Here is a 20,939-nt window from a genome sequence, read left to right on the forward strand (position 1 = left end):
AAGGGCTTTTGGGTGTCTTCTCACATCCCATTGTGCATGTTGGCCTCCTGCTTTTCTGAGACATTTCTCTGATTCAGGCTCTATGTGGCTCAGCTACCTCCTTCCCAGGCTGCTTTGTATGAGATGAACCTCCAGACCTAACACATTGCCTCTGAGGAGCCATCCACAGAGCTCTTCGTGCGAAGGAATCCTTTTCAGAAGTCTCTCACCTTCATCCTCCTCTCCCTAGCTCCTTACCCCTAAGACCAGCACCCTCACCCTTGGTGTATCTGCCCTTTTAGTGTATACATATTATTGTATCTTTTAAATGCCAGTTGTTCCCTGAATACATTCAGATAGTAAGGGAAACATTGTTTTATGTCAAGTACCTGTTACATAAAATGTGTTATATAATGTTCAAATATATACTGCTGGGCAAAGTCAGATATCACTTTGTTTTTTCAAAGAATAAAAGGATAATAATCACCGGCTACACTGAATATAATTAATCTCTAATCAGAAAGTAGGGAAAGACATGCTCTGCCCTCAGAGTTACCGCTTTGAACCCAGCTGTCCTTCTTGGGTGTTCTGAGACTAGGATGCATGGGAGTTGTCCTGTATCTGCTAAAGGGTGCTGCAGTGAGATTCCCTGGAAGTTGCCTTTGTGGGGAGGAAGTTCCTTGACATCCTGCTCATTTCTACCCCAGCCTCTCATCTAGGCAGAGGGAAGTATCTTCTTTTGTCCCCTATACTTAGATTACCACGGTCAACCTCCTAACAGGTTTTCTGGTTTATTCTCTACTTCTTTCAGTTTTCCCCCACAGGATGTGATCAGCTGTGTCTTCTAAGAACATCCTCCTAACATCTAGGCCTCCCAAGGCCAACCCTGCTTTTCCTTGCCAGCCTGCCCCCAACCTCTATCTTGAGATCCAGCCCAGTCCTGAAGTTCCATCCTGCTTGTCATTCCCCAGCCCTCCCTTGGCCACCCAGTTTATACTCTTTTCTGCTGTACTCTTCACTCCATTGTTCCTTTTACCAGAAAGACCTCTCATCCTTGACTGCTTGCCTTGAATCTCATTTCTTCATGAAACTTCGTCTGAGGACATTTACTCCCATTATACACTAGCTCTCTTTACTTTGATTGCCAGCAATGTAGAATGATACTTCATAATTAGCAAATTGCCATAGCATGCCTAATTAGGAAGGCCAGTTCTCTCATTTTTTAATTGTTTCATGATGAATTACCTTGTCCTCACTTTCCACTCTCCATCTCTCCTCATTCTTTCACTGGGTGGAACTCACTGGATCCCTACCATGTGCCTGGCACTGCTGTGGGCACTGAGGGTACAGGGGTGAACAAAACAGAGGCCAGTAGGAGAAGCAGACAATAAACAATAGGATACGTTAGCCACTGGTGGTGACAGGTACTGGGAAATAAATCAAGTAGAGTAAAACAGTAGTAATAATCAGTGGTGGCAAGAAGGTTGCTTTAGCTATGTCATCAGAGAAGGGTTCCCTGAGGAGGTGATACTTAGCTCAGCTTCAGAAAGATCTGGGGGAAAGTATCTCAGGAAGAGGTGATAGCAAGTACCAAAGCCCTGAAATTAGAAGTAGTTTGATGTTTCTGAGTACAGTGAAGCCAGCATAACTAGATTAGGAGTTCCTTGTGTGCAGATGTTTTCTCCCTCCTCCTTCCTCCTCATAACTCCAAACCCAGTGTTAGAAGGGCCCTACAAATACTTGTATATTGAATTAGAGCAGTTGCCTTTGGTGATGTTATAACTAGCAGTTTAACTGTACCCTGCTCAGCAGGTCTTTGAATAAAACATAATGCATTGTTTGTATGCATTGTTGCATATAAACAAATTAAGGGTCTGAAGGGTTTCCTCATAAGTGTACTTGTAGCATATGTCACCAACTATTACTGTTTTAATTACGTTGAGTACAGAGCTTCAGACCTTAGAATTCTGTTTTACATGCACAACCATCTTAAAAACAGGTTTTTCTCTTAAAGTTTATTTGTAAGGTAGTTGATGGAAACTTGATATAAATTATTCTATATAAAAAAAAGAACTAAATAGTGGTTTAGTTTCCAGGCAAGCCCACAAAAGCTGTTTAGTGGCAACTATGGCTGAAATCATACTATTTAGTACCTAGCATTATTATAGCATTGATTTAGCCTTCTTTGGCTTGGCCCCCTCATCTATATTGCATTATAGTTATTTAATATTAGCATTAACCGTTTACATTAGTCACTTCTACTGTTTTTCTGGTCTGTCAGAAAGTTTTATAAAAGGAATTTTTACCTTTGTGCCATTAAGATTTGGTCTCATGTTTTATAAATGAGAGAGCATATAGTAGGGAACAGCTGGACTGGTTAGTGGGAGAGGTCCAGTCACCAACTTGCTGAGTAACTTTTAAGTAAGTTGTCCTCATGGAACATTGATTTTTCAGGTCCTTCTCAGCTATGAAATTCTGTGTTTTCTTACCATAACAGAAAGACGTACATATACTTCATTGTTCAAATCCGCCCTCAAATGTCCACCTCTACTTTATATGGTATGCAAATAATGAGAAACTCAAGAAGCTCCCATGTATAATACTCAGCAGTTCAGCTTTCAATATGAACCTTGATTTCGATCTGCTATCTTTCTTGATGAGTTGAAATAAATTTTATCCTAGAACTTTTGGTCCAGATAAGATTCCTGTGTTCTTGGCCAACTTATCTTCTATATAATTATGTAAATCATTTTTTTTTCTTTTAACTCTTGGGGATAAAAATGGTGACTATGGTTTGTTTGCTTACGAAATACACTTACAAGTGCCCTTAGGGAAATAGAATGAATTTGCAGGAGAGAACAGAGCTGAAAGAGTGTGGGATTAAAAACAATTTTAAATGTTAAATGCAAAGCTATTTTCAGTATCCTGCTGGAAGAAAAGAATTTTTTTCCCCCAAGGCTTTAGAAGAGATTTCTGCTTCAAAGGAGAAAGGAACCTAAGGTTTAGCAGTGGAAGAAACCACTGATCCTTTAACCAACTGCTGCCCCCTCTTCCCCACCTCTGAGTTTTGTTTTTGGCCTCATAGGCCACTTTGCCATTTGAGAGGTTTGATATTTAAATGATGCTAGTGGCAGAGCTGAACTGGCTGTGTTGAAATGATTGAAGTGCAGAGTGCTATGGTGTGGATGTCCTCAGAGGATTCTAGAGTGAGGGATGCCTCCTTGGGAGTGACAGAGCACTTTTAGCACTGCCCAGTTGGTCAGTTTTGAGTGGTATGTTCCTTTTTCTGTGTGTCTTACTTGAAAACAGCAAGGAGTTGGGCCAAGAAGTTATTGCTTCGTGGACTTCACATTGGAGCTAGAGGGTGGTGTTGTACCTGGCTTTCCTCCTTAGATGCTGAAATATGAGCAGGAATATCATCTATTTTTTGTTCCTACAATATCCCCAGCAACTAAGTGTACAGAATACTCACTCAATGGATACTTGCTTATTCATTCAGTGAGTGGATTTGGTTTGGAGAAACCTCAAATTTCCTTCACTCTCTACCAGAATAGGTTCATGAACTTGGGGTTGTGTGGGGTTTTTTTTCCCCCAAGCCTGAACCCAAATTCTGTGTTTCCTGTGGACCTGAATTACCATATTCCTTTGGACATTTGTGTTTTTTCTTATTCTCTGTTAGCCAGATATCAGTGCTTTTTACTGATGATGAGGAGTTAACTGGCCATGGTTGTCCCTGCCCTGTTCATGTTCATCCTTATTTTATCTTTAATTGGCTCCAAAGTGTAGCAAATCAGTAACTGAACCACATCAACTAGAAGGAAACATATTGCATGTTCATTTGGGCATAGTATAATATGTTTATTTATTCAGTCAATATATATCTAAAAGGAAATATGGCAGGCACCATGCTAGGCCCCGAGGAAGAGCAGAAATAGTTGTTAGGACCAAGGAGTCTAAAGCTTCTTTGGAAAGAGCATCCAATGCCACATGTAATGCTGATGACATAGTCTAGAGTATAAATGCTGCAGGAATTTAGAGACTAGAGAGTTCTCTTTGAGTGTTGTAGAAGGGAAATGACTTTATGAAAGTTGTCAAGTTTAATTTAGACCTTTAATCTTATCTAGGATTTAGATTCACAGACAAGGTGAAGACAGATCCTTTTGGGGTTGGATAGGTGGGACCACAACAGAATTAAAAAGCACAGGATGGGGATGACCAGTTTGCATTCAGGGACCCAGTGTTTCCTTGGAATGGAAGGTTCTCAAATAACAGTGGGAATTTAAGCTTGGAAGACATTCAGGGCCCAAACACAAATTCTACCTTTAAGATGATTATAATTACCAATGTCTATGGAGTCCTTATAATGTTCTTAGCATTTCACAATTATTAACAAAATCTTCATGAAGTAGATAACTATTGTCATCATTATTTTAGAGTTGAGGAATTTGAGGCACAGGGCAATCTTAAGTTCACGTAGCTTGAAAACAAGCCATGAAGGTTATTGAACACTGGACTCTGCCACCTCCCAGAAACTTCCAGGTGCAAAATTTGGGCTTGAGGGCTTGCTTTAGAATCAGAAGCCAGAACGGACATTTAGCCTGCATCACCATTTTGTAGAAGAGGAAATGGTGAAGTTAAGTGACAAGTCAAAGTTTACCTAGTGAGGTAGAGACTAGTGGGCAGTGGAGAACCACTGGAGTTTTTTAAAATTTTTTTTTTTATGACATGAAATAATTCTCCCTAAAGCATGAATGTATTAATGTTCTAGTTGTATTAGAGCAGAGAGAGGGACTAACTGCAGCAGAGGTTGAACAGGAGGTTAGGAGGTGAATCCAGGCAAAGAGGGACAGAAAACCAGAACTACGAATTAATTGACAATTATGTTAATCGGCATGGCTCTTATCAGTCTCCCTTTAGATTTCTGGAGTGTGGTGAACATCTGCCTCTGTGAGTGGCTTTTAAGTGTGTGAATCTGCACTATACTGTGACTGAGATGCCTAAATTAATTAATTCTTCAGAAGCAAAGCACCATTATGGAAGACAGATGTTTAAAAACAAATACCCATATTTTCTGGAAAGAACACCAGGTTAGGAGTCCAATAATCTGTACACTAGGCTGCTTCTGCTACCTAATCACCATATACCTAAGCCAAATCACTTAGTGTCTCAAACTGAGCCTGATTTCTTGTCTGTGGAACAGATATAACAGTTCTTGTCCATCCCTTTACAGTGTGGATCTGATGCTGGAGTGAAATGAGGAAAGAATGCAGGGTTTAAAGTGGTAATGTTGATTTGGGGCTCCAGGGAGCAGTCCTGCAGTTTTGATAGTGAAGGTGTATTGTCTAGGAGGGTCCCAGGGAAATTCCCCTACCTCCAGGGCTTGTTGAGGAATGTGGCGCTGTCCGCCACATGGGTGCTGACAGGCTCCTCTCTGCTGGGTAGGGCCATGTTTTACAGACAGTTATGCATTTCCCCCCCCCCAAAGAGGGAGAGCCACAAGCCTGGGCTTGGATGGAAAATTAGGCCCAGATATCCATGTGAATCTGTTCTTCTCTGGGAATACCTTTCAGGAGAGTGATGGGCAGCTATGAACCAGAAAATCAAGTGTCAGAATCTAGCCAGCTGGCTAGTCAGGCCTTCTTGGATGTTTCCCCTATCCTGAGGCATTAGGCAAAAATCCAGAAGAACCTTGATTAGCCTGGGGAATTAATGGATGAGCCAGCATGCTGTCCAGGTAATAACTGGTTATAAAGCCTGTAGCAAAGCCATGACTGGAGATCTGCCAAATCTTAATTTTTGTCAGCAATACATATGTATTTACGCTTGTTAGTAGTAGTACCTAACCTTTGACTGTTGACCATATGCCAAGAACATGTCTTTTCTCATTTATTCCTCATGGCAGCTCTGTGGGGTGGGTGGCATAAGTTCCATTTTCTAGTTAGGGAGACTGAGAGTCGGAAGTGCCACAGATGATGCACGCTAAGTAGAAAAGCTGCAATTCAAACTCAAGATAGGCTGGCTCCAGAGCCTGCACTCTTAACAGCTGCCATTTTCCTCTTATCTTTTCCTGCACTCCAAAGTGCAGAAAAATCCCGGCTCCATTTTGAGGTTTCTGACAGTGCTGTGGGTCTTTGGAATGCTGTGTCGGTTGATAGACGTGTTGCCATGCAGTGGCCTCAGCTCACTGCAGCTCTCTTTTCTTTACAGCCCATGACTGACGTCCTGCCAGCTGCTCTGAGGCTGGTGAGCAAATGGATGCCAGTGATGAATGCAGCAGAGAGACTTAACTCTTGCCAGCTAATGCATGTGGAGGAATTTTAAAGACAGTAAAAGAGATTGCTCTTGGTCTGCTTTTCAAAGAGTGGCTGGGTAGCTTGTAGTCGGGTCTAGGATTCAAAGTGATGCTCATCGGAATCTTGCTGCTAAAGCTTTTCTAAACAATGCCATTTTACATTCCTATGGGATATATAGTCATTTTTATATATGATGTCATATTTAATCTTCACTGCATCTCTCTGGACTGGGAAATAGCCTTGAGAGTTTATTGGTAGCTGGTTGGTGGCAGAGCCAGGACTTCCGTATTGCTTTTTTGACTATAACTTCCACACTCGACTCAAGTTTTCTCTTTGCTTTTCTACTGAAGATGCTCTTAAATATTCTGATTCACCATATTTAGAAGTCAGCAGGAATTATTAGTATGAACTACTTTGTGCTGTACACTGTTACTGAATCAGAGTGAATAAAAGTCATGTGACTGTTGTGTTTAATTGATTTGCACCTCTCTCTATGGTTCAGAACACACATATATCTTTTTTGATATATTACTTGGAATAGCTACCTTTTTACCTATAAAAGTCCCAAGGATTTAAAGATAATAAAACATGGAGTTTATATAACTTCTTTTAAAAGTTGACCATCAAGTTCTTGCTCAGGAGCACAAGCTCCTATTATGACAGTTTCCATGGAGATGTTACCTTGCCTCACATTGGTTCAACTTTCAGTGCCTTTTCTAGCAGTAGAGTGAGCTGCTGAAAGAGAAGACTGGTCGCAGTTGTCACCTCAAGTTCTCTCCCCTACTATTTCTGTAGGAGGCTGATTTGCTTTTCTGGGTCCTCTTAGTTTTTCCTGTGACCCAAGCATAGATCACCTTTGAGGTTCTGGTGATTTCATTTTTTAAAAGTTTCCTGCAAAATAAAATTGAATGGAATGCTTTTTACATACATGTGAACATTCCTTTAAAGCATTTAATGAGGGGCAAGGGGCTTTGCTAGGAGAAAGTGGTCTCATTTAAGCTTCTTGGGCAAGTTCCTCTGTTAAGGAGACCTATAGTGGCTAAAACCAGGTGGAAGTTGATTTCTCTCTCCTTTGCCAGTCCAGAGTGGAGGGGGTCCAGGTATGGTATCTTGAACATTCTGTTCTTTTAAGGGGAAGACCTGGAAGTGGCCCATTCTCTTTTCCAGTGGCGGGAACGTAGTCATGTGGCTGCAAAGACGCTGGGAGATATCTTTAGTTAGTCTAGCAAAGTGTCCGTTTTTAAGAATGGAAAGGAGGACAGCACTGGGGAAGGCTAGCAGTCTACCATTGTGGTGGCAGTGACAGGAGGTGAGTAGAGTTGGAAGCTGGTGCTAAACAGCTGGGAAGATACCTGAGTGCAAGGTCAGAATCTAGGCAGCCACACTGAAGCCAGGTGAGTGCAGTCATCTAGAGGTCAGGGTAGCTCATCGCTCAGAAATGGCCCAGCCAGGTCACACCCAGAAGCAAATCTGAACAATCCAAAAGATGTTAGATTGTCAGTAAGAGGAGAGTCACCAATGTGAGTGGTACTTTAGAAAGAACACTGGATGAGATGTCAGAGACCTAGGTTTGAGGCCAGCCCTCTCACCTCATAATCTGGGACAAAATTCTCCAACGGATGTTTGTTTTATCATCTAGAAAAGGGAAATAACTGTGATGGCCACCCCCAAGGCTTAGTGTAATGCTGCTAATGAATGGGGAAGCTCTGAAAACTACAGGTCCTGGAAACATGCATAGCATCTGGTTTATTCACCCTTGTAGTCCCAGCACCCAGCCTGGTGCTTGACATGGACACATGATTGAATGACAATGTGAAATATTACAAGGAGTGAAAAAATGCATGCGCTGAAGGACGTCTTGCCTAAATAGTTTTCTCTTCCAGGCAGAAAGGTTCTTATGCTGTCTTTCATCCAAGCTCTTGGGCCCACATGTAAAAACCAGGTGTTCACCAAGGACAAGGGCAGACAACAGGGCAGCACAGGACACATATATCCTTGGCTCACTCCACTCTGTAGGTGACAGGATACAATGAAAACTGAATGAACATGAATTAATCATTAATCATTTCCACCTGCAGATTGGAAGATGAAACCTTTCCAAAGTCACTGAGACTTGATTTCTTGCTTCAAAATACTAAGATGCAATTATAAAATTCTTCTGTTGATTTGGAAAAAAAATGTCATTTGTTCAAAACCATACATATTTAGTAAAAGGGAGATACAGACGAAAGAATATAAAAATTAGCTTAATACTATAATGGGGCATTTCTGTCCAAATAATGGTAACTTTTTCCTTTTGGTGGGGAAATGGGAGCTTAATTGAATAATTAGTTTTGTTGTGATTTTTTAAACTTCATGAAAGGCTTCTATTATTCATTTTGTTGTTTGATTTATTCACTAAGAGTGAACTTCTTTCCTGGAACTCTATGGAATATTTTTAGATGGACTTTACTGGGAAAAAGCAGCTACTGAAATTATATTCACAATATTCTCAGTTTTTTTAAAAAAAAATCTCATTCATAGAAGGAAAGTGCACCAAATATTAACAGTGGTTCTCACCTGGTAGAATTTTATTCTCATCCCTTTCTCTGTAGTCAACATTGCATATATCACTTTTGTAATCATAAAAGAGTAGTAAAAAAATTAATCTTATAAATTAATACTCTTAAGCCAAATCAAGAATTTCTGTTTTTTGTGACCTGGCCTGGGCTATACACTCTTAAGTGGACTCAGACCTATGGAGACTGCTTCTTGAATGAGGCATCAAGGAGCCTGTGATGAGGAAGCTTCCCTTCCACACAGCAACTAGCAAGCTAGAGGCTTATAAGGTGTTGGAAAAGTATTCAAGTTAACGATCCTCCCATAACCTGGCCAGCCTTTAGCACCGTTATTTAAAGAAATGAATTCTTCAGGGTCCCTGTCCACTATGTGACTTTTTCTCCTTTATCATGTGCTTATGTGTATCACAGGCAGCCTGACTGCATTATGCTGGCACTGGATGCCCCTGCCCCTGCTTCTCTCAGGCCCCTTTCATTTCTGATGTTCTTGTTCACAATCATGACTTTGTTCATGTAGCTTCTTCCTTCCAGCATCGTTATAGACTGAAGAGAACTCACTGATATCCTTGTCCTTCTCCCTGTGAAGCTTCCCTCCTTCTTTGTCATTGCTCAGGTGAGTGACCTGAGAAAGTGTTCATGAGATGGTGCAAATAGAAGGGGTTAGGACTGCAGGGAAAGCCGGGAGCACTGGTTGGCTGCAGAACTTTGAGGAGGACCCTGGGCTGTCCATTCAGCACTTGACCCACACTTGGCAGGGCCGGCTGTGGTGTGGCTCTTGAAGACAACTCATTGGTGTTTGAAGCCAGATAGCTCCCAGATGTGCCTTCATCTCTTGAGGTCCTTCAGTATGGTAGCTGCTGTTCTAGATGCTGGCTCTGGGGACAGTGATGAGCAGGCAGACCTAGTCTTGGCTGACTGGAGCTTTCATTGTAGTGGGAGAGAGAGAAGCAGGTAACAAGGAAAATCAATGAGAATAATTATAGGTTGTAAGAATGGCCTCAGACGAGGTGACAAGTGCCTACTTAGAGTGGAGTAGAAGGGCCAGAGTTGGGATAGGAACCCAGGTCTCCAAAGCCTGGCTCTTTCTTAGATCCTCTAGATTTATTGATGGGGAGGAATGAGATTGAGAAGACTTCTAGGGAGGACTGAGCTTCTCGTATTCAGACAACCTGGGCCAGACCGAGGTCTTCAGAGGGAGATTCAAAAACTGAGGGCATGAGCAGGAGATGGCTCTCTTGGTCACTCTAGTTGTTCATCCCTGAACTGTACCAGGTAAGTAGTCATCTTTCTGAAGAGTCATGGGCCAGTTTATACACAGAAGCCTAAATTTCATGCTGCAGTTTTGTCTGAAGACACACTTTTATTTTCTCTCCTATTATTTTCAGCTCTTTTTAAAAAATTCATATAAATTTTTTATTGTGCCAAGTAGAGCCTTTAAAGACAATTGTCTTATAAAATCATCTTCATTTCAAAAAAAAGACAAATTAAAACTTAAAAATTGAAAGACATATTCTCAAATCAAGAGTAGATTCTGAAATTGAATGATTGAATATATTCTGCTTTACGACAATCTCTGACTTTCTCCTTTTATTTTCAACTCTTAATGATTATTTTTTTGTACTGAGAATTGAATCTGGGATGTCTTATCACTAAGCTACATCCCCAGCCCCTTAAAAATATGTATATTTTTAAAATTTTGAGATAGAATCTCCTTAAATTGCTGGGGCTAGCTTGAAAATTATGGTCCTCCTGCCTCAGCCTCCCAAGTGTCTGGGATTACCGGCATGCACCACCATGCCTAGTGAAATTATATTTTTATTGGTGCGATATAATTTTACATAATGGTGGAATTTATTATTATGTATTCATACATGCATACAATATAACAGTGTAATTTTCCTCCTCCGTCCCTAGGCCCCCTTCCTTTACTGGTCCCCCTCTGTTTTCATGAGATTCCCCCCTCCTTTTTTAACCCCCATCAGGGAACTATTTTTAATTGACTCCCCCTTCCCCCTTCTCCAGCCCCCCAAAGTCCCTTTCCTGATGGCTCAGACTATTGCTGTCACACATATGGAGAATATTTTGCCTTTGCTACCCTTTATGAAGCTCTGATCAGATCAGCAACACTCACAGACCCTTCTTCATCTCTGTCTGCTAGGCTTTAGACAATGCAGAAAAGCTGGTGGCTGACAAACCCAAGTTATTTCACTGAGCATCCTGACTGAGTCTTCTTTTGACTTCCCTGTCAGATGTTGAGGCTGGCCATTTGTCCAGTGCTTCACGTTTCCCATCTCTGGAAGCCCTCAGGACCTTCAGATCTGTGGAGTCTCAGAAGCTTTCCTCCTGCAAACATGAATGATGGTGCTTTTCTGGCCCCTTTCCTCCCAGTTTCCTTCGCAAAGAGCAGAACCTTTGGAACTTGTCTTGTCCATATTTGATGCATTTGCCAAAAAATTTTCAGTTATTCATCTCCTGAAGGGGGTCTGAGGAATCATTTGGTTTTCAGAGCTTCCTCAATCCTCTCCCACCCACGAACTGGGACTTTGCACCAGAGAATAAGTCATTCATCCAGTGATCATTTAATGCTCCTCCCAGGGCCCAGGAAGACTCTTTGTTCCCAAATCAAATTTCCTTGCAGGGAGGGAGCTTGTTACTACTCTTCGTTTGGTTGTTGTACCTTCCTTTACAAGCATATCTGCATCCATGATATGAAGAAAGGGTGGCCTGCAGAGGGCCTGGATTCAAACCCGGGGGTGGGAATGTTCCTTTGGAGAATGTACTCTTTTGTCCCCAAATATTTGCTGGCTCAGAATTGTAAAGTTTTGTTTCAGCCTTAGTCTCATGGTTTCTCCCAATTCACACAAGGGCCTTGGGGTTCACTGTATTTAGCACATGGTTGTTGAGTCTGCCCCTCATGTTCACGGTCATCCTTGGTAAGGAGGCCTTTCACTTCTTTTCTCCTGCTTGTGGTTCTGTAGCCTTAAACAGCTCTGACCCCCATCTTGAGCCCTATGAAAATGTTGTCAGGAGCTTTGGGGACACAGGGCTATTTGGCCTCAAGGTGTCATTGCTCCCATTTGGAACATGCCTGTCATAATCTTTATACCTCAGACACATCTGCAGACCTCCTTTTATGTGGCCACATATAAAGAGTAAAGTACATTCAATTTTCTCTGAAGTAAGCAACTTTATTTTTAAGCTTTTATTTAACAAAAATAAATTTGTGCAATTTTATTTTATTTTATTTTTTTAAGTGTAACCCATAAGTTTCTTCTTAGTGCATTGAATGACTTCCTCCCTTCACATGGCCTTGGTCTGATGGAACCTCACCTGGCTGGCAGGTCTTCCCACTCCACACCCCTCAGCATGGAGGCCTCCCCTTGTGAAGGAGGAATGGCAGAAATGGTGTCTTCCCCTGTTTTGAGACAAGACAAACCTGGAGATGGTGGGAGGGTTGAGGGGTCATCCTCTGGCTCAACATCAGTTGCAATCTACTCAGCACCTGGCATAATGGGAAGGCACTGGAGCGTGAAGAGCAAGAAAATATCTGACGTGTGTCCACTGGCTGCCTATGGACTGATGTGGGGAGGACAAGAGTGAGTAGGGCCTGGGTTAGGAAGCAGTTGCCTAGTGTCCAAGCTGGCACTGCTGGTGGCTGTTGGTGTGAGAGAGGGCAAGACATAGACTGGCCTTCACTGGGTGCCCTTGCTGTTTGTCCCCAGGCCTCAGCCCCCTGATCCATGATCCTGCCCTTCCCCAAGTGGGCCAGGCCCCGCCAAGCTCCTGCTTCAGAGCAGATACTCTTCATTCCCCCTGGAGTGCTCTTCTCTCTGCTTCCCAGTTCAGCAGCCCTGCCACTGCCTTGCCCAGTGACCTTGAGCAGGTTATCAGATCCCTCTTGAACCTCAGTCTAGTCTTCTGTGAAAGAGCAATTACTGAACCTACCTCTTGGAATTGTGAGGGTAACATGACATGTTGAGTGTGGTTATTGGAGTAGCCTCCAAAGCAGTCTCCTTCCAACGTTGTCCTGCTACTGAGTACTCTCTGCACAGCAATCCTGAGTTGTGGGGGTCAGATCAGGTCAGGCCTCTGCTCAGAACCCTTTCAATAGTAGCTTCCTATCTCACTCAGAGGGAAGGCCAAATTTAAGCATGGCCCACAAAGTGTCCCAGTAGTTCTCTGACCACTTCTCCAACCCCTACTCCACAAGGCCACACTACCTGTTAATCAGGCTGGGTTCTGCACAGTTCAGTGTGGTGCAGATGAGTGGTGCCACACCCCTGACGAACGAAGTCTACAACTTGTGTGACTGTCCCTTCTGGTCCTGCGTGCCCTTCTCTTGCTTCACTCCAGCCACACTGGAATCCTTCTGTCCTTCAAACATGCTAGGTGTGCTTCCTGTTCAGGCTCTACCTGCTGGCTGCTCTCCCTGGAACGTTATTCCCCAGGATGCTGGTATGGCTCCTTTACCCTCCTTCTTCAGGTCTTTTCTTAAATGTCACCCTATTGTAAATTACATCGCCTAGCCCACTGCCCCCTGGATGTTCTCTTTGGTTTTTTTCCTCTTAGCAGCTGTCATCATCTAATGTATTATATATTTCACTACTTATTTGGTTTATTGTCTGTTGCCAATAGAGCGTTAACACTGTGAGGACAGTCCCTGGTGTTTATGTTACTCACTGCTCCATTGTCAGTATCTAGAGCAGTGTCTTCAGTAGAGACTCAGGAAGTAAGTAAATGGGTTTGTGCTAAAGCAGGTGGAATGTTGGGTGCAGAGCTTAGCACGTGGGAAACACCCCGTAAATATTGGCTGGCTATTGTTTTTATTGTTGTTAATTATCCTTCAGGGATAAGTTCAAATGTGGCTTTCTCTGAGCCCTTCCCAGCCCCTTCTCAGTCAGCCACTGTTCTTGGTTCCTCTGCCCTCTGTGCTTCTCTTTCTGTTTGGCATTCATCATGCAGCATTAGTGGGACTTATCTCACATGTTTTTCTTTTTGAATCTAAATTCCTCCAGGCAAAGGCTGGGCTTATTAGATTTGTATCTAAGGCACCTGCATCCACCTATCAGCACACAGTAGGAGCTTCATAAGCTTTTGTTACTGATAGCTGTGGCAAGTGGAATGAGCTTCTGATCTGTCTGCTTGTCTCCAGTGTCACTACCTAATGGTGTACCTCCTCACAAGGAATTTGATAAACCCTTAAAATCCTTAATGACAACAATGTAAGTAATTTTGGAGAGAAGAGTACCTTGGATGATGTCTGGGTGGCCTACTTGTTGCACATGGAGAGGATCTGGCCTTTTGGTTACTTGGGCTTTGAGAAGTTAGAGTCATTCAAAGGAGATAGGTGAGTAAGATCAGCATGCTTGGAAGAGGCTGAGGAGAGAAAAAAGCCCAATCTGTTCTGAAAGGGATTTGGAGGTGGAGAACATTGCTGCTCAGGGTGGTATCAGTAGGAGAGAGGCTCCTGCCCAGTCTGGGGAGGTGCTGAGAGCCTTGGGAAGTATGTGAGAAGTTAGGAATTTGGGGTCCTTTGAAGGGAGGACCTTAAATGCCAGGGTAATAGCTTTGCTTCTTGTATTTGGCAGGAGGGTTTCGTTGTGGATGTTTTGAGGGTATGGGGTTTGGTGCCAAGAGGAACAGGGGACTTAGGAAGGAGGTCTGGAGTCATTTATTTTCTTCTAGAATGGAGCTCTCTGTGGGTCCTGCAGGTGGCATACAGAGGGCTTGCACTCAGAGATCAGCCTTGGCACTCTGAGGGGCAGCAGAGTTTTCAGCTGAACCAGCACAGTACGGGGTAATTAGAGTAATTAGAGTACTGAGTAATTAGAGGTCTTGGCTAAGAAACTCAGCCTCTTGGGGTTTCACTTTCTTTATCTGACAGGTGAGCAGTAAGCAAGTCACATCCCTCATGCCTTGGGTCAGGATTAGCCTGAAACTTGGAAAAGGTTGAGCTGTCCCACAGGAGGTAGGTGGCTAAGGACAAGGCTTGACAATGCATGTCTGGAGGGTTTGAGCATTGTTCTCTCATCCAGAGAGAGATTCATTCTGTAAACTCTGAGAGAGTTCCCTTGCCATTCTTCTTGCCTGCTTTGGGTTGGAATTCTAGAAATGACCTTGACTCCTGGAACCTTTCCTGTCTTCTGAAATGGGGTCCCTGGTTTGGATCCAGCATTCTCGTTACCTGTGGCTCTGGCCCAATTTGCTGAGAGGTCCTCTTAGCTTTCCCCTGATGTTCCTTGCATCTGACCTCAAAGCCCAGGCCTAACCTGCCCCAGTTGAGGCAGCCCTGATGGCATGAGGGCATGGATCCTGCAGTTTCCATCCTGTTCACTCTGTTTACCCTCAGCCTTTTCCCACGAGGCCCCCTAGTTTTCCCCACGCTCATTTGAGATGGCTGCCTAGTATTCAGTCAAGGAAATGTCTTCAATAAGCCATGAACTTGTTATGGAGCTTTTACATGGCTTCTAATTTTTGCTCTTCCAGCTAATGCTACATTAAGCCATCTCTGTGTATTATGGAATCATTTTATTAAGTCGGCATTTATCTAGCTAATGGCAATGGCCCAAGATTCAATAGAGAATCAGATGATTTTCTTTTTGCAAGAGGAATGTTGTGAAGATACACTAAATTTATTTCAAATGCTGGAGACCATCTTTGTTGTATTTTTCATGAATGAAGAAGCAGGGTAACAGTAATGTGAAATTGGGAATAAGTGAAAATCTGGGTATATACAAGAAATTCATGATGTATTTGTTAAGTGGGGAAGCAAGTCAATAAATCCTCTGCAGGAGCAATCTACCTGTGAAAATTGAGGAATTCGGTAATAATGAAATAATGAATTTTTTTTTAAAAAAAGTGATTGCTTCTTAAGGATGTTTTAAGAAATGCCCTAAAACAGTGCATAATAAATAGCATTTCTGAGGAGAAATCATATCTCCTTCAGCAAGAATGAGCTTGTCAGGCGCCATTAGCGGTGGAGGCAGTCCACAGGCTCGCTGAAAGGATTTGGCTCTTGTGACCATTAGGAAATGACTGGAGCAAAACTGACAAACAGTCGTCACTGACTAAGCCCCCAGAACTGTTTTGAGCCCGAGATCTGTGTAGGCTCTGGGATGTAGGAAACTCTCTTCTGACCTGCTCATTTGCTGTTTTTGTTGTTTCTGTTGTTTTAATCTCTTGTTATTTATGAAGTGGCTCTAGGCTTAGCATTTCAGTTTAATCCAGTAAATGTTGACTGAGTCTTTATGCCACATAAGGTTGCAGGGCATAAAGATTTGGGGAGAAAGAACACAATGCCCCCTTGTTCCTGCGGTGCTCATGTTCTGGGAGTGGGAAGGGCAAAACAAGTTTACAGCTGATGATTATTTAAGGGATATTAAGAAAGGGGCCCTGGCAGAAACCAGGCCCATCCTGTTAGGAAAGGGAGAAATTCTATCATTTTGGGCAAGGGCATTGAGAAGAGTTTTATGGAAGTGGTTGGTTTTATTGACACCTTGAAGGACAGACTGAAATGGAGGCTGGACATTCCCTGCAAAGGTGAAAGTTCTGAGTAGAGGATATGGAGAAGGAAGGACATGGGGCTGTTGGGATTTGGTGGAAACGTTGGGCATGTGTACTAATGGCCATTGGGGTGCAACGGGTGTCGGGCATGGTTCTAAATCCTTATATGTATTAATTCATTTAATCCACATAATGACCCAAGTGAAGCACTATCATTATCTCCATTTTATAAACAGAAGCTAAGACTTGTAGAGATTAATCAACAGTCAAGATCACACTGTTAGAACCAAGATTAGACCCCATTTATGTGGCTCCAGAATCTGTGCTGCTAACCACGAAACTCTCCTGCCTCTGATTTGAGGAAGAATGGGCACTAGACCAGAAAAGTGGACAGATAACCATGTTTCTAGGCTTAGAATGTCAGCATTTATGGTGTAGAGCTGAAAGAGGGGGCAGAAATGGCCATGAGAGGGATTGGAGAGGTGGGATGGGGAGGTTAGTAAGAGCCATGAGGGGGCCTGTCAGCAAGGCCCAGGCTGTGGAGTTGCAGCAGGTGAGCCCAGAGAGTTTGGGGCCAAGGAGAGAAGGGCAGGGGGCCTCTCCTGACATGGGTGCTGTTTACTCAGGGAGAAGAACACCTATTGGGCATCACTGTCCTGTCCTCTTATCTGTGGAAAGAGGCAAGTGTGACAGAGGGGGCAGGTGAGAGCTGGCACTGCTAATTTGGCAGACCCGGTGGCTTTTCTGCAGCCTAATGACTTTTGAAAGCTGTTTTCTGTGCTGAGACATAAGTGTGACTTCCCCCATCTGAGTGCTGTGGCAATCGCTATTTTTCCTGGAAAATTGGGCCCATGTGGGCTCTGCGTGTGGTTTATTTGAGTTCCATTTTTATAGCCTTATTACCTTGTCCTCATGATGTAAGAAGCCTCTCTCTCTTCTCGAGCTTCACTGTGAAAATTGTTTCTTAAAAGGCACAAAGTGTATCTCGTCATTTGGGAGGTGCTCTCTGAGCAGCGGTGCTTTTCTGCAGACTGCACACACACTTCTCCTCGCCCCTGCTAGCACTCCTCGTTGTGTTTCTCTGATCGTTGGCAATTTACAGAGAACGTTGAGGCAGCTCTTGAATCTCACCACCTAAGTGTTGGCCAATTTTCTTCTGGAAATAGTTTATGCATGTAAATATCCATTCAACTCCTTTCTTTGAAATGTCACCCTACAGATGACCCTGCCAGGGCCTGAAACCTGGTCTGGTCCTCTGGCCTTGAGTTGATAACAATAGCCATTAGCATCCAGGGACTCTGGGCTGTTACCAGGCACTGTGTGAAGGGATTTATATTCATGACCTTAATTATTTCCAATTCCTATGGGGTAGCTACTATTATTTATCCAGTTTTACAGATAAAGAAAACAAGTCCTAAAGGAATAGAGAGACACTATGCAGCAAGTTAATTCCAAAGCTGGGTCTCAACCAGGTCTTTCTGACCTTGGAGCCCATGGGCTTGTTTTATTCATTCATTTATTCAACAACAAATGATTGTCTACAATATACTGAGAACTGTTCTAGACTTAGGGCATTCAGCAAAGGAAAAAAAAGGCAAAAATTCCTGCCTTCTAGCCAAGGTATAAGTGGGTAGTTACTGGTTCCATCACTGGGAAGGATGCTACAGGATGCTACAGAAGCAGGACTTTGGAAATGGGAAATGACACTGCTAGCTGTCTTTGGGCCTTTTGCCCTTTATTCTTTGTGTGTTGGCAACAGGGAGACATGGCTACCTATAGGCTCAGTTAGAATCCCAGTGAAGGGGAGCTCCTTTCTGTGCATCTAGCTATTAGTTTTAGAGGAAGGCTGTGATTGGCCCACTTGGATGATGTGCCTATTCTTTGGGTCAGTGACTGCTGCCAGGGAGGGAAGTATTTTAATGTGGGCTGGATTGTAGGCCCATCTGTTGGGGCAAGAAATCTTTTTAGGAAAAAGGCAGAAGATATATACATATTTGGGGAAGATTAAGAAGACTTTACCTTGGCTTACTGTAATAGGTTTTGAGGAATTTATCCTATAGCAATGCAGGAACTCTTTGTAGCATTTTAAATAGGGAACTTGATCAACGTTGGTTTTTTTGTTTGTTTGTTTGTTTTGTTTTTTAATCACTCCAGACACTATATGGGGTTTTGGTTGGAAATAAGTGACTGGAGGTAGGCAGGCTGGTTAGGAGACTGCCAGTGGGGCTCCAAGGAGAGCTTCTGAGATCTAAGCTTATAGTCCTGAGTATTTCTATTTGCATTTCACCTCTAGCCACAGCATTGGTGGTGGGGACTTGACGGGGTGAGGGTGGGGGTCTAGAGACAATTTGGAAAACCTGACTTGGTGACAAGTCAGAGGCTGGAAGGAGATGGCCTTAAGAAAGGTTCTCACCTCCACCAAGAGGGTAAATAAATATTCTCTGGAAGGCTGGCCTTATCATTGAAAACTAGTTATTAGTGGTGGCAGATTCCGCATACCTTCTTTGCTGTGATTCCCTAACTGGAAAGGGAGGCTGACTGCTTGCATGTTCCTCCCTTTTAAAAGTTTTCATTGGTGGGGAGTGCTGGGGTTGTGGCTCAGTGGTAGTGTGCTTGCCTTGCATGTGTGAGGCACTGGGTTCAATCCTCAGCACCACATAAAAAATAAACAAATAAAATAAAAGGTATTGTGTCCATTAAAAATGTTATTTAAAAAAAAGTTTTCATTCTTTGAGAAATCAGAAAAAGGAGGTACTGTCAGGACTGCCATGGAGAAGTGGATAGATGAGTGAAGGATACTGCCCTGGAAACCTACAGTTCCACAGCTTCCCCAGGATATAGCTCTACTTTAGGCTTTTAAGGAATTTAAGCAAAGAATGACATGATGTGACTCAGGTTTTAACAGATTTCCTCCTCTAGTAAGAATAGACTGTGGGTAGAGGTAGGAACAACACCAAGGGTAGAAGCAGGGTCCTAAGTTAGGAGGCGATTGCAAAACTCTAAGCTGGTAATGGTGGAGATGGTGAGGAATGTTCATATTTTGAATGTAAAAATCAGTTTGGGTGATGATTGGATATGGATTGAGAAAGAGAGGAAACAGGAGCAATTTCTAACCTATGTCCTGGGGGAAGAAAGGTATTTCAAACTGAAAAGGTATTTCAAACTAGATGCTGTGAGGAACAGGTCTGGAGGGAGGTCAGGGATCTGTGTCAAGCATGTCAAGTTTGAGGTCCCTAATGTGGTCTCAGAGTGTTCCTATTTTGTTGACTTCTGTCATTGGCACTGGCTGCTGAGTGTACAAATCAGGAGTTCAGAGAGGTCCAGATTGAGGAGAAATCTGAGTGAGCATGATCATCAGCAAGGAAGTGATATTTGAATTCATGAGCCTACGTGAGATTACTAAGGGAGTGACAGTGAGGGATGCAACCAAAACAGGAGGTGAGATGAGGAGGAACAGCCAGAGAGGTGGGTGTAAAACCAAGAGAGAAAGCTATCCTTGAAATCAAGAGAAGAGAGTGGCCAAGCAAGAGGGAACAATTAACTGGTGTCAATACCTGCAAGGTGAGGAGGATTAAGGCATGACCAATGGATCCAGCAGGCCAAGTGCATGCTTTTGGACCTAAGCTTATTATTAAAGTCATAGGTCCTGCCCTGAAGAAGAATATAATTGTGAAAAAAAAAAACATTTAGAATTCATCAAAATAAATCCAAGATGTGAAATGTGAAGATTGTACCATGGGAATTGTGCAGAAGAAGATAATACTTCTGTGGAGAGGATTGAGTCAGATTTATTTATGTATTCATTTATTCATTCATTTTACTAAAACTTATTGGGTGCCAGGGACTTATTTGGGAAAGAGTTATTATTTAATGGATATAGAGTTTCTATTTCGTAGATGAAGAATTCTGGAGGTAGATGGTGGTAGTAATGGTATAATAATACAAATTGTACTTAATGCCACCAAACTGACCCTTAAAATGGTTATGATTATAAATTTTATGTTATGTGTATTTTGCCACAATAAAAAATTGGCAAGGAAAAATGCACTTTTCTTCCCTCCCCGCAACCACGAACTTGATTTGGGATATGATGTTTGAAATGAATGGCATCGGTAGATGGAGATAGTGTGGAGGAAAGTGGAGAAGACATCCAACTAGAGGGAATGCTGAGAGGGGACTGTGTGTTTGGAGACTGACTACCAGTTCTACCTGTCTGGTGGTAGGGTCCCCTGGGGAACCCAGGCCAGGTGAGGCTGCAAAGTCAGGGCAGGCCAGTTGGTGCAGGCCTGGTATTCCGGCTATGGAGTTGGGCTGACCTTAGATTCTGGGAGCCTCTGAAGGTTTCTGCCCAGGGGAATGTCATTAAAAAGGTGTGTGTTTAGAGTGATCTCTTTAATCCTTCCTGGTAAACTGTTGCCTATTCAAAGCAACAGGATTGAGACCTGCATGCATTTCTGTGGTGAAAATCGTGGCCTAACAGAAGCTTAGCTACCCAAGCATGTGTTAATAATGAATTGAGTAGGTTATTCTTCCACTCTTTTTTTTTTTAAACAAATACTTATTGAGGACCATTTAAATGCCTTTGGTATTCTGGACAGTAGGGATA

The 20,939-nt window shown here is 42.9% G+C and overlaps 1 protein-coding gene across 18 annotated transcripts in view; it reads left to right on the plus strand.

The window, feature by feature from the left end:
- The window catches only part of BMAL1 (basic helix-loop-helix ARNT like 1), a gene marked incomplete at its 5' end in the record, with an annotated part of 100,961 nt that overhangs the window by 6,695 nt on the left and 73,327 nt on the right, over positions 1-20,939 (plus strand). The window lies entirely within an intron of this gene.

The sequence above is a fragment of the Spermophilus citellus genome (assembly GCF_964194105.1).
Source record: "Spermophilus citellus genome assembly, chromosome: 2".
NCBI classification, from domain to species: Eukaryota; Metazoa; Chordata; class Mammalia; order Rodentia; family Sciuridae; genus Spermophilus; species Spermophilus citellus.